Source organism: Eriocheir sinensis, unplaced genomic scaffold (genome assembly GCF_024679095.1).
Source record: "Eriocheir sinensis breed Jianghai 21 unplaced genomic scaffold, ASM2467909v1 Scaffold1246, whole genome shotgun sequence".
Classification (NCBI taxonomy): Eukaryota; Metazoa; Arthropoda; class Malacostraca; order Decapoda; family Varunidae; genus Eriocheir; species Eriocheir sinensis.
The window spans coordinates 71,654-81,248 of NW_026110569.1; the positions used below are offsets into that span (position 1 = coordinate 71,654).

At 45.8% G+C, this 9,595-nt stretch overlaps 1 long non-coding RNA gene across 1 annotated transcript; it reads right to left on the reverse strand.

Annotated features, from left to right (window-relative positions):
* Positions 1 to 5,343: 5,343 nt before the first annotated feature.
* LOC126989624 (uncharacterized) lies at positions 5,344 to 8,777 on the reverse strand. Its single transcript, XR_007743535.1, has 2 exons — positions 7,769 to 8,777; positions 5,344 to 7,687 (listed from the first exon to the last, which is right to left on the reverse strand). It is a non-coding gene; the product is annotated as an uncharacterized LOC126989624 (long non-coding RNA).
* Between the last annotated feature and the right edge of the window lie 818 nt (positions 8,778 to 9,595).

The following is a 9,595-nucleotide window of genomic DNA, read 5'->3' on the forward strand; positions in this document are numbered from 1 at the left end:
CTGACGAAAGAAAGGCGTCCTGACGCCCCGGGCCGCCTTGACCTCCGGGAGCCCCGCGGCGCGGCGCGCACGTTTTTTTCCGAACACCTTGTCCCGCCGGCCGGTGCTCCTGGAGGGCACCGAACGTTCCGTCACGACACCCATTTGTCTCTTACACACACACACACACACACACACACACACACTTTACCTCGTCTAGACGAACACGTTAATGAAGTGTGCCGCCAACAATCTCCCTCACGATCGCGGAGGGAAGGAAGGGCGGCGGCGGCGGCGGCGGGAAAGGCGATACAAGGCGAGGCTCCCGCGGCGCTGACGAAGCCAATGATGCCGCTGGGAAGGTGTCGGGGGCGCTGCCGGGACGAGGGGAGGGGTAAAGGGGGGAGGTACCTGAAGAAGGGAAACTAGGACAACCATGGCGAGAGACAGACAGACAAATGACCTTCAAACAGCATCTTAGCCTACTCAGAACAAGGGCACGAGATAATGAACACCAGAATCAAAGGCAACAATCAATTATCATTATTCACCTCATTGCCTAATCTCTTCACCCCCTTTTCCCTTACCTATGCCCCATTACCTTTGCCTTACTATACTTTACCTTCCCTTCCCTTCCCTTTCCTTCCCTTCCCTTCCCTTCCCTTCCCTTCCCTTCCCTTTCCTTCCCTTCCCTTCCCTTCCCTTCTCTTCCCTTTCCTTCCCTTCCCTTCTTTTCCTTTCCTTCCTTCCTTAATTCCTTCCTTCTTTCCTTCCCTTCCTTCCTTTCCTTCCTTCCTTCCTTCCTTCCTTCCCTTCCTTCCCTTCCTTCCTTCCCTTCCTTCCTTCCTTCCTTTCCTTCCTTCCTTCCTTCCCTTCCTTCCTTCCCTTCCTTTTCCTTCCTTCCTTCCTTCCTTCCCTTCTCTTCCTTTCCTTCCTTCCTTCTTTTCCTTTCCTTCCCTTTCCTTCCTTCCTTCCTTCCTTCCTTCCCTTCCTTCCTTCCTTCCTTCCTTCCTTTCCCTTCCTTCCTTTCCTCCTTCCTTCCTTCTTTTCTTCCCTCTTTCCTTCCTTCCTTCCCTTTCCTTTCCTTCCCTTCCCTTCCCTTTCCTTTCCCTTCCCTTTCCTTTCTTTTCCTTTCCTTCCTTTCCCTTTCCTTACCTCGCATCTCCATATCTCCACCTCCTTTCCCCCTACCTATGCGCCCTTACCTTTCCCTTACCTTACTTAACCTTTCCTTACCTTACCGTACCTTACTTTACCTTCATCTCCCTACTCCTTTTCTCTTACCTGTGCGCCTATACATTTCCCTTACCTTACCTTACCTTTAGCTATCCACCTCTTTGAATCCCCTTACCCATCCACCCTTTTCCCTATTCAAGATCCAACCCTCTTTAAAAGTACTATCCATATCCTATCCACCCTTCTTCCCCTTCAAGATCCAACCCCTTCAGAAGTAATCCCATACATGTCCTATCCTTCTCCTTCCCATCAACATCCTATCCACCCTTCTTCTCCCTCTTCAGCATCCTCCCCCTTCAGAAGTAAACATCCTATCCTTATCCTATCTACTCCTTCCCCTTTGAAAATCTCTCCCCTTCAGAAGTAAGCATCCCTTTCACATCCTATCTTCCTCCTTTCCCTTTAAGATCACTCTCAAACCCTCTTCAAAAGTACACATCCTATCCCTATCCTTCTCCTTTCCCCTTCAAGATCCTCCCCCTTCAGAAGTAAGCATGTCATTCACATCCTATCTTCTTCCTTTCCCTTTAAGATCACTCTCAACCCCTTTTTCAAAAGTACACATCCTATCCTTATCCTCCTCCTATCCTTCTCCTTTCCCCTTCAAGGTCCTCCCCCTTCAGATGTAAGCATCCCATTCACATCCTATCCTTCTCCTTTCCCTTCAAGATCCTCCACAACCCCCTTCAAGATCTCTCTCAAACCCTCTTTAAAAGTACACATCCTAGCCTTACCCTCCTCCTATCCTTCTCCTTCCCCCTACAAGATCGTCCCCCTTCAGAAGTAAGCATCCTATCCAGATCCTATCCTCCTTCTTTCCCTTCAACATCCTCCTCATCCCCCTTCAAGATCTCTCTCAAACCCTCTTCAAAAGTACACATCCTAATCCTCCTCCTATCCTTCTTCCCCCTACAAGATCGTCCCCCTTCAGAAGTAAGCATCCTATCCAGATCCTATCCTCCTTCTTGCCCTTCAACATCCTCCTCATCCCCCTTCAAGATCTCTCTCAAACCCTCTTCAAAAGTACACATCCTAATCCTCCTCCTGTCCTTCTTCCCCCTTCAAGATTGTCCCCCTTCAGAAGTAAGCATCCCAGGTTCGAGCCCCGGAGCCTTTGCCCAGCCGTGACCCAGTGCGCGGGGAGGCGGGGCAAGGCAAGGAGGCGAGGGGGGGGGGGGGGGGGGTGAGATTCACTGGTGTGTAAATGGACGTTTGACCCATTTTGCCAGTGATCCAATAATTCTTTCTTGAGCACGTATCCTCCTCCACTTCCACCTCTCCACATCCCTCCACCCTCCGTCTCTCCCTCCTCTTCCTCCACCCAACCTAACCTTACGCCCCTCTCCTTGTTTTGTTTTTCTTCTGTATCTTCTTCGTTTTCTTCTTTTTCCTCGTTTTCTTTTTCTTGATTTTTTTTCTTGTTCTTTTTCTTCTTCTTCCTGCTAGATACCTCTTTTTCTTAAGCACATGCCTCATCCTCTTCTACTTCCTCCTCCTTTTCCTCCTCCTCCTCCTCCTCCTCCTCTTCTTCTTCCCCCCTCTTCCTCCTCCTCCTCCTTCTCTTCTTCCCCTCCTCCTTTTCCTGTTCTCCTTCATTTTCCTTTACCTCTTTTTTCCTCTCTTTCCTCCTCCTCCTCCTCCTCCTCCTCCTCCTCCTCCTCCATCTCCGCCTCCTAAACCAACCTTCTCTGTTTTATCAATACGGAAAAGGTCCTGATGATGATGACGATTTCCAGCCATTAGGGAGTGATAGAGAGAGAGAGAGAGAGAGAGAGAGAGGAGAGGGGAAAAAAAGAGAGGGTACAATGGTCTCTCCCGGTCTCGCTTACGTCAGAATTGCGTCACTGTGACGTCGCTCGGGGGTCCATGCATGTGGTTGCAAGAGTAAGGCGTTTATTCGGGGATCGGTATCCTCAGACGTTCTCGCCCCTCACACCAACTACTTCCAAAGGCCGTAAAGGGGATAAGTCGGCTTCTTATGAGTGTTTTCTTGGGTTCATGGTACAGGAGAAGGGTCAAACTACCACCACGGTCATGAAACTACCCCTGGAAATGCCCTGAACTCCTATGAAAGCCGTGTTCTTATGAGTGTTTTCTTGGGTTCATGGTACAGGAGAAGAGTTAAACTACCACCACGGTCATGAAACTACCCCTGGAAATGCCCCGAACACCTAAGAAAGCCGTGTTCTTATGAGTGCTTTCTTAGGTTCATGGTACAGGAGAAGAGTTAAACTACCACCACGGTCATGAAACTACCTCTGGAAATGCCCTGAACACCTAAGAAAGCCGTGTTCTTATGAGTGCTTTCTTAGGTTCATGGTACAGAAGAAGAGTTAAACTACCACCACGGTCATGAAACTACCCCTGGAAATGCCCTGAACAACTAAGAAATCCGTGTTAGAGATCAACCGGGTTCTTATGAGTGTTTTCTTAGGTTCACGGTACAGAAGAAGAGTTAAACTACCACCAGGGTCATAAAAGTACCCCTGGAAATCCCCTGAAATCCTATGAATGCCGCGTGTGCTTGGACTGGGAAATGTTCATAGTTGATATTCTCAGACACTTCCACCTCTCACATCAACTATTTTCAAAGGCCGAAAAGGAGATCAACTGGGTTCTAATGAGAGTTTCTTTGGGTTCATGGTACAGAGGAAGGGTCAAACTACCACCAGGGTCATAAAACTACCCCTGGAAATGCCCCGAACACCTAAGAAAGCCGTGTTAGAGATCAACCGGGTTCTTATGAGTGTTTTCTGAGGTTCATGGTACAGGAGAAGAGTTAAACTACCACCAGGGTCATGAAACTACCCCTGGAAATGCCCCGAACACCTATGAAAGCCGTGTTAGAGATCAACCGGGTTCTTATGAGTGTTTTCTTAGGTTCATGGTACAGGAAAAGAGTTAAACTACCACCAGGGTCATAAAACTACCCCTGGAAATGCCCCGAACACCTAAGAAAGCCGTGTTAGAGATCAGCCGGGTTCTTATGAGTGCTTTCTTAGGTTCATGGTACAGGAGAAGAGTTAAAATACCACCAGGGTCATGAAACTACCCCTGGAAATGCCCCGAACTCCTATGAAAGCCTTGTCAAATATGTATGCGAAATGTATCCTCAGACGCTCTCGCCCCTCACATCCCCTACTTCCAAAGGCCAAAAAGAGGATCAGTCGGCTTCTAATTAGTGTTTTTTTTGGGTTCATGGTACAGAAGAAGGGTCAAACTACCACCAGGGTCATGAAACTACCCCTGGAAATGCCCTGAACTCCTACGAAAGCATTGTCAAATATGTCTTGGGTGGCGAAATGTTTAAGAATATGGGTGGCACGGTTTGGGCGGCTCGTGTGGTTCCTCTACAGTCAGTTCGAGTCCGCCACCCCGCCTCTCCCACCCCACCCCCCTTCCTGAGATACCCGCTCTTCGTTAGGTAGTTTAGCGGCGTTCGTGTGGCTAAAAATAGGAATACACGGGAACAAACAAACAAAAACATGCCGGCTCTTTCATATTCTCATTCTCTCTCTGTTTATCTATCTGTCTCTACCTATCTATCCATGTCTATTTTTACACATATAACCATGCGGAGGTTCAATGACGTCTAATTTTGTTTTTCTTGTAGTAGTAGCAGCAACAGTAGTAGTATTGATAGTAGTAGTAGTAGGAGGAGGAGGAGGAGGAGAAGGACGAGGAGGGGGAGTAGTAGTAATAGTAGTAGTAGTAGTAGTAGTAGTAGTAGTAGTAGTAGTAGTAGTTACAATATCCTTTTTCCACCTATCTCTCCCCTTCTCTCGACTAATTGAATCTGTCATCAGAGACTCGGGCGCTGTGCAAAAGAGAGAGAGAGAGAGAGAGAGAGAGAGAGAGAGAGAGGGAGAGAGAGGCACAGACAGACAGAGATAGAGACGAACCCTATTTACATTCGACATTCAATTAGGAAATCAGAAACGCCGGACGAGGAAAAAAAAAATGCTTCAAGAACGTTATTTTTCACTTCCCATCATTATCATCATCAGCAGCAGCATTATTATCAAGGTCACCTCCCTCACTCCTCGTATTGAATAGAGGAATGAAAAGCACATCTCTCCTTCCTGCTTCCTCTTCCTTCTCACCCCCCATTCCTCCTCCTCCTCCTCCTCCTGCTCCTCCCCTCCCTCCATGTTTTTCCAGTACTGCTGCAGCCGTTTGGTGGAGGCACTGACGTCAGCGTGACGTCACCGGGAGTCTGAGTCGGGCACGGTTGCCAGAGTGGGGTGAAAAGGAAAATAAGAGCCGGCCGTGTTTTTTTTTTTCCTTCATTTTTTGTCGCGTCGGGGTCTGGGCGGCGGCGTTTTCCGTTGTGGCTTTGTGGCGAGACCCATTCCGACCCATCCCGGTGTGTTTGTCTGTCCTGATGATGCTTAATACCTTGAATCTAGGGCCGTGAAGGTGTGGAGACTAGCACCGCGCCGTGTTCCGCTCCAGTTAAATTTCGTGAGCCAAGTACCGCCGCCAGTGAGAAGGGAAGGGGGGCAAGGGAGGGTCAGGGGAGAGGGGGAGGGACGGACAACAGCTCCTTTGCCTCCGTGGAGTGGTGGAATGTTAGTCTTCATTTTTTAGGAGTCTGTGTGGGGAGCAAGGCAAGGCAAGGGAAGGGAAGGCAAGGCGTGTGTCGGGGCGTCGATGTTGAAAAATGTATTGTGTTAGGTTAGTTTTGCGTTAGTCCGGGGATCTGTGTGTGTGTGTGTGTGTGTGTGTGTGTGTGTTTGTGTGTGTTGTTGTTGTGTTTGCCTGTCTGAAAGAGGAGGGAAAGGTCAGGGAGCGAGGGAGGGAGAGGAGGAAGAAGGAAACGATGGAAAAAAGGGAGAGTTTGTGCATGAGGGAACGTGAGAAGAAGGGAGAAGTAAAAGGAAGGATGAAGAATGGAAAAGCGGGACGTTGAAAGGGGTGGAAGAGGAGAAGGGAGAGGGTGAAGAAAGGATGAAGGATAGAAATGAAAAAAGTAGATAACATAGGAAAGGAAGAGGAGAAGAAAGGAGAGGGTGAGGGAAGGAAAGGAGGCAAGTCGAAAAGGAAAAAAGAAAAAGAGAAAAGAGATTGAAAGAAGAATGAAACAGAAAGGAAAGAAGTCGATGGAGACGGAAGAATAGAAGAAGGGAGGTGAATAAAGGATAAAGGAGAGCAAGGAAGAAAGTCGATAAAGATTAAAGAAAAGAAGAAGGGAGAGGTGAAAGAAGAGAAAGAAGGAAGGATTGAGGGAAAGAAGGGAAAGGTGACAGGTAACGAAGAATAGAAGAGGAGAGAGTGAAATAAAAATGATAGGAAAAAGGAGAAACGGAAAAAAGAAAGAAAGGTTAATAGGAAGGAGAGAAGCAATGAAGACAGGAAGGAAGGAAGGAAGGAAGAGGAAATAGGCACAAAAGATAATGAGCATGACAGGAAATGACATCAGGAAAGGGAAGATAATTGGAATGAGGACAGAGAGAAGGAGAGAAAAGAAAGAAAACCAGGAGAGAGAAAACTAAAAGGAGGAAAAACAAAGAACCAGTGAAAAGAGAAGAAAACGAATAAAAGAGAAAGAAAGAAAGAAGAGAAAGGGAAGGAAAATGAGACACGACTGAGAGAAGGGAAAAAGAGAAAGAAAACCAAGAAAAAGAGAAAACGAAAAGGAGAAAAACAAACAACCAATCAAAAATACAAAAAATAAAAAGGAAAGAGAAAGAAAGAAAGAAGAGAAGGAGAAGAAGAAGAAAACTGAATAAAGAAAAATAAGGAGAGAACAAAAAAAACAAATGAAAATACGAAAAAAATGAATAAAAGAGAAAGAAAGAAATCAAAAAAGGAAAAGAAGGAAAAGAACAAAAAAAAACAATGAAAACACGAAAAAATAATAAAAAAGAAAGAAAGAAAGAAAGAAAAGCAAAGGAAGAAGAAGAAGAAGACGACGACTTAATGAAGAAAAAGAAGAACAAAAAACTATGAAAATAAGAAAAATATGAATAAAAGAGAAAGAAAAAAAAGGAAAAGAAGGAAAGGAAGGGAAAAGACAACTGAATTAAGGAAAAGAACAACAAAAATGAATCAAAATAAGAAAAAAGTTAATAAAAGCGAAAGAAAGAAAAAAAAAGGGAAGAAGAAGAAGAAGAGGAAAACAACTACATAAAAGAAATGAAGGAGAGAACAAAAAAAAACAATGAAAATACGAAAAAAATAATAATAATAAAGAAAAAAAAGGAAAGGAAAGGAAGGTAAAAAGACAAACGTAACCGATCCACCCTTGACTTACTCGGCCGCTTCCTCCCTTCATCCTGCCTTCATCCCCTTGCCTTCCTGTCCCACCTTGACTCCTCCTCGCATACCTTGACCTCGCTTCACCTGCAGACTCTTCTTACCCACTTGACTTCGCTTCTGACGCCGGTGACCTAGTTTGACTCAGATTAACCTAACACCTCAGTCTTGACCATCTTTTTTCAGCTTTTCTTTCCCCTCTCATCATTTTGACCTAGCTTGATCTAACTCTACGGGCAACCTCCTCAGTTTTGACCATCTTTTTCAGCTTTTTTTCCCCTCTCATCATTTTGACCTAGCTTGACCTAACTCTACGGGCAACCTCCTCAGTTTTGACCATCTTTTCCAGCTTTTTTTTTTCCTTATCATTTTGACCTAGCTTGATCTTCATCCTCTTTTTCCGCCGTTTTCTTTCTCGATTTTGACCCAGCTTGACCTTCATTGACCCCTTCATCATCTTCATTCTCTTTTTCCCTTCGCCATTTTCATCCTCGCTTTTGACAGGAGGAAAACAAGGAACAGGAGGAAAAAAAACAGGAGGAAGAAGAGGAAACAAAGGAACAGGAAGAACAGGAATCAACAAGAGGAGGAGGAACAGGAGAAAACGGAAGTAGTTACAGGCAGAATAAAGGGAGAAAATAAAACAACAGGAGGAACAGAAAGAAAGAAAAGGGAAAAAAAAAATCATACGTAGACAATACTTAGAAAAAAAACAGGAGGAACAGAAAGAAAGAAAAGGGGAAAAAATGAATACGAAGACAAAACTAAAAAAAAAACGGATAATCGGAAATGGACAGGACAGACGAACGGATAAAAAAATATATATATACAAAAAAAAATCCATTCAGTGTTATATGAAAGTGAACTTGAAAACCTTCCTGATGACCACATTTTTCGCACCTGCCTTGACCTGCCCCAACCTGCCGACAACCTACCACCATTAACCTTTTAGCCCCCCTTACCTGTGTGACTGACCTTCCGACCTACCTGCCTACCTGACCTTTTCCTAATGACAACTTGGATGATCTCACCTGTCCTGTCCTTGCCTTGCCTTTTCACGACCTTTTCCGGAGTTAAAAAAAAGAAAAGAAAAAGGTGTTTGAAGCGTTTAAAGACTGAAGGTGTGAGCGATGACTTGAGGGATGAGCGAAAGTTAAAGAGAATGACCTGGGAAAGGGATGCGATATTTTTCTTCACTCATCGTTTCGTCCTGAAAAGAGTTGGTCCCCTCATTAGGAGTGTGGAATGCGGAAATGTGCAAGGAGGATGGAGGAAGGAGGAGGAGGAGGATGAGCAGGAGCAAGAGGAAGAGGACAAGCAGGAGAAGGAGGTAGAGGAGGAGGAGGAGCAGGAGGAGGACGAGAACAAGAGAAGAAGGAGGAGAAGAGGTAGGAGTAGTTACTGGTTGAGGAACAGGAGGAGGAGGAGCAGGAGCAGGAGGAAGAGGACAAGGAGAAGAAGGAGGAGGAGGAGGAGAGGTAGGAGTAGGTACAATAGGAGGAGGAGGAAGAGGAAGAGGAGCAGAAGCAGGAGGAGGAGGAGGAGGAGGAGGAGGAGGACTAGGAGCAGGTACGGTACAAGTTCAAGAGGAGGAGAAGGAAAATAGAGAAAAAAAAGAAAAGAATGAAAGAAAGAAGCAGAAGAAAGAAGAAAAGAAGAGAAGGAAGGAAGGAAGGAAACATGAAAGAGAAGAAAAACACAGAAAGACAGATAACAGAGAAAGAAAAATGGAGAGAAAAAAATGAAGAGGAGGAAAATGAGAAGGCTGGAATGGCAGAGGGAGGAAAGAAGAGGAGGAGGAGGAAGGAAGGAAGGCAGAGTAGAAGGAAAGAGAGTCAAGGGGAAGGGGAGGGAACAAAGAGGAGACGTGAAGAGGAGGAAAAAATCGAAGAGGAAGATGAGGAAGGACAAAGAGGAAGTGGAAGGGAGGAAGAGAAGAGGAAGGGAGAGGAGAGAAGAGGAAGGGAGAGGAGAGAAGAGGAGAGAAAAGGCGTTGGAGAAGAAGAGAGAGAGAGAGAGAGAGAGAGAGAGAGAGAGAGAGAGAGAGAGAGTATGGAGGGGGAGACTAATTAATTTTCGTCCACTACTTTTCACCCCCTTCCTCCCTCCCTTCCTCCCTCCA